A 4057-nucleotide genomic window follows, 5' to 3' on the forward strand; every position below is an offset into this window, starting at 1 on the left:
AGAAACAATCTGCTCCAGCAACACCTTGTTATTAGAAATTGCTTCATGGATCTCACGGCAGCTCAGGTCTAGGTTTACCTTTACTTATTGTAGCTGAGATTTAACTGTCATTTCACTAAGTCTGTTCCTTTTCTTGGTCCACTGAGCCGAAACAAGAGAGAACACTCTTTAAATTTCTCTTTAAATTTCAGTAACGATTGTTTTGACCAGTCGTGACAGGTAGGCCTACCCCTTGCCTGATGTAGGTGATTTAATGAGCAGAATCACTATCTCATACAAGAGTTGCCTATGGTTCCTGCCTAGCACTCATCGTTCAACAAAGTGAATTGTAGCATATACTGCACCATTTAGATGCCATGCTAACAATATGCAAAGCTACGGCGATGGTGTATTGTTAATTGCAAAAAACTTACGAAAACGCATTAGGCCTAGAAACAAGTTTGTTATAATTTAGTATGTTTAACCTGTTTTGTTATTTCAGGACAATGAAAAAGTAGGTGAGTACGTCAGACACGTTTTCGCAATCGCAATGACGATGACGGTCACGATTGGAATGGGATGGGTGTTTGGTTTTTTTTTGCTTATTTCGACTGATCCAACCTTCCTCGCTGTTATGGGATGGCTGTTCGCTATTTGCGTTGCATTCCAAGTATGTATTCATTATTTTGATGTTGCAGAAAGTTATTTTTTATCAATGAATTAATTTTATTAAAGCAAGAAAAGAATGATTTTGACAAGTAGGCTATAAACAATTTGATGATGTAAACTTAGGCCTACACTAGCAAGGTTTCTGGAAGAAATTTTCCCAAATGGACTAAATCAAAAGCTTCTTTATTCAAACCAAATGCAACTCAAACTTTTTTACTTCCCTGAGCAAACACGAAGTAATAATTTTATTTTCATGCATATTAGCTGCGCCTTTATAACTTTTAGTGTGTTATGTCACACAGTAAATTTAAGGTCTTGTGACGAAAGACATGATCTTTGTCTTCAGGGCCTTCTTCTCTTCTTGATGACCTTGATCCGCCGCCAAGACCTGAGAGACGTCTTCAAAAAATCAAAGAACGACATTCAACAACCTGGAAGTAGTGCGGCAAGCGGAGCGACACGATGTAGCGAACAACAAAGCAGAGAAACGGAGCAAATCTCCGTTGGATAGACAGCTCTCTTATATTGTGACGTCGTTCTGACAACAGACATTTAAAAATTATCTGAATATTTTGTACTATTGATTTCTAGCGCTCCTGAAGACATCCCTTTAACAAAGACTATGGACTGGGCTTGTACTGCAGCTAACTTTGATGTGAATCGCTGCTTTCAAAAAAAAAAGCCCGAAAGATGAACAAAACAAATGTAAGGAGTTTTGTAGATTGAAAAATGTTTACTTTTCTTTGAGAAATTTTTTGTTAAAGATTGCACAACAATTTTGCAGAGGTTGCATGAACAGATTGCACAACAATTTTGCAGAGGTTGCATGAACAGAATCCAATAAATTATTATCAATATCAGTGGAACTTGGGAATGCTTTATTAGTAGACTGTTAAAAAAATAGAGCTTATTGTTGCTTGATGTTGTTTTCAAGGTCGGGAAAAGCTAACAGCATTGTCCTGAGCTTAACATTCATCGGCATTTTGTTGCGTTCCTTAATTGTTCAAAAGTTTTAAGTCTTGACAAAAGTATCATGTACCGTATGGGATGCTTCTATTTGTATTATAGCTTGTAACTAAACTTGATCATACAAAATTGAAGACTGTGATTGGCTATTTATTTTACTACTGTTTACCTTTGTTTGACTTAATAATTGCAAACTGCACGGAAGTCACACATCATCTACAGTAGCCTATTATGTTGTTGGGTATATCTCGGTATAGAAATCTGAGTTACTATAACCTCAGTCTATTGCCGGTTGAACTTAATGTAGCTTATTTTGTATTGACAGAGTGGATGTGTAGCCTATTTACCTACATTATGTATTAGTCGGTACCGCTACTTTACATTCATCAAATGCTGGCATTTGCGCAGCAATGTAGGCTATGCACAGCAACAACTAGTGCCTATCTATCAAATAATTAACTTCGATGTAAGTTGTTATGATCTACGTACGTCGTACAGGCATATCAACAGTTTGAATTTTCTTTGTTACAGTCTGCACTGTCGGGTACCATGTTAAGTTTTAACTTTATCCTGTTCTAATTAATGTCGAGACTACATTACGTCACGGAAAACAAAAAGATGCTACACTAGCGCACTGAAAACATTGATCTTTAGGGTGTAATATTTGTGTTTTGAAGTGATAAACTACACAGATCAACTTGGATTTTCTTGCATGGTTTGGTTGGTTTAGATCTTTATCTTCGGACTGACAAAGCCTTGATACTATAGGTTATTCCTGGTAGTTTCGCACGGCACACTTGTAGCCTATAGTAGAGTCTTTTGACACAGGGCCGGTTGCCGAGATTGACAGAGTGAAATTTCCGATTGTTGAAGTCTTGTTGCCGGAGAATTATTCCATCCATTAGGTGCCGCTTAGGGACGGTACATTACGGGACGCGTAACTCCGGTGTTCCTTCAACATTAGAAGGGTCAATTGCCAATTTGACATTTTATTTTACGCTTTACTGCTGGCTTGCTTTCAACTAAAAACCTTAAATTGCTTTCAAACCAACTTAACTCTTCCTTATATAACCCATAAAAAGTAAAATATTTTGTAAATTACAAAAAAACGTAACCCTTTTAGTGTTGCGGATAAGCCAAAAGCGGATGAAGTTTTGTATCCTTAGGTGCCGCTGAATGATCAGACTTGGACAACTAGCCTACTGTAGATAATTCTAGTTGTCTAATTTGATGAATTAGAGCAGTGGTCACCAACCTTTTTTGCATGTGGGCCACTTTGGCATTAAGGAGAGCTGTGGCGGGCCGCACTAATAAAATGTTAAGTAGGTTGATTCTTATGCTAGAAAAGAACGCATTTCGTACCCAGTATCCAGCGTTACATGTTGTTCATATTTATGTTAGAATAGCCTACTGCAGCAACAAAATTAATCGAACAACGCTACTGCCAGGCCAAGCTCCTTTTACAACACTTTTGACTTTTTTAACAATGCCTAATAAACGAGGCCACTTGTTTTGTGCACTTATAGCGAGGCGAGCGGTTTCATCAGAATATTCATCGCCAAGCAAGAGTGGTGTTGTTACTTCGCGTCGCAAAAGATATCTTGCAATTAACAGTTTCAGTAAACAAGGAAATGTTTGACACATCGCAATACAGGCAACAATAGTGACCTGTAAACATATCAGCGAAAAATAGGCTCCAATAACAAGGAAAAAGAAACCAGGTAGCATAAAACAAACGCTTGGGGAAATCACCGAAAAATCGTAATTCTATCGTAATTCATGAACAGTCTTCCCTCTAAAAAAGCAATGAGTTGGTTTTTCATCCTTTTTGTGAGAGTCTATAAAACCGTCTTTCTTATATTATAGACAACTGTCACTTGCGGTGCTTATCAGCGTGGCAAGAATTTGTTGATTAACAACGTTTTGCAGTACTTGCTTCGGCAGTACATATAATTGGAACGATACGGAGAAGATTAGCATGGCTCCCTGCGCAAGGATGACACGCAAAATCGTGAAGCGTTCCATTTTTCTTAAAAAAAAAAAAAGTTTTGCAGTACTAAGCTAAATTTTTTCATAATACAATCAGAAAAAGTCTCTAAATTTATATATATTATTTTGCCAATTTATTATAAATTGAGTTGGCACACCGACCTATTTTGCCCACAAAAACTTGCATAAAGAGAACACTGCTCGTTAACCACACAATAACGGTGAAACTCGCACTAGTGTTTACATGACATTTGCAAACTTAAAATAAGCAACCCCATGCTCACAGACAATTTCGAAATTCGAAAACAGACGTTTTAATCAACCACTGGGACAGTGACAGTGTGGCTGTCCATCGCATTGGAATAACTTTAAGCAACCCCCACCTAGAACAACAATCTGATTGGTCGGTCGGTGGAATCGTATGCAATGCGAAAATATGCTTCCCGGAAGGTAT

The 4057-nt window shown here is 37.7% G+C and overlaps 1 non-coding gene across 1 annotated transcript; it reads left to right on the plus strand.

Moving 5' to 3' along the window:
• The first annotated feature begins 3542 nt into the window (after window positions 1-3542).
• LOC145780415 (U6 spliceosomal RNA) lies at window positions 3543-3645 on the plus strand. Its single transcript, XR_014290645.1, has one exon. It is a non-coding gene; the product is annotated as a U6 spliceosomal RNA (small nuclear RNA).
• Window positions 3646-4057: the final 412 nt, after the last annotated feature.

This window comes from Aplidium turbinatum, chromosome 11 (genome assembly GCF_918807975.1).
Source record: "Aplidium turbinatum chromosome 11, kaAplTurb1.1, whole genome shotgun sequence".
Taxonomy (NCBI): Eukaryota; Metazoa; Chordata; class Ascidiacea; order Aplousobranchia; family Polyclinidae; genus Aplidium; species Aplidium turbinatum.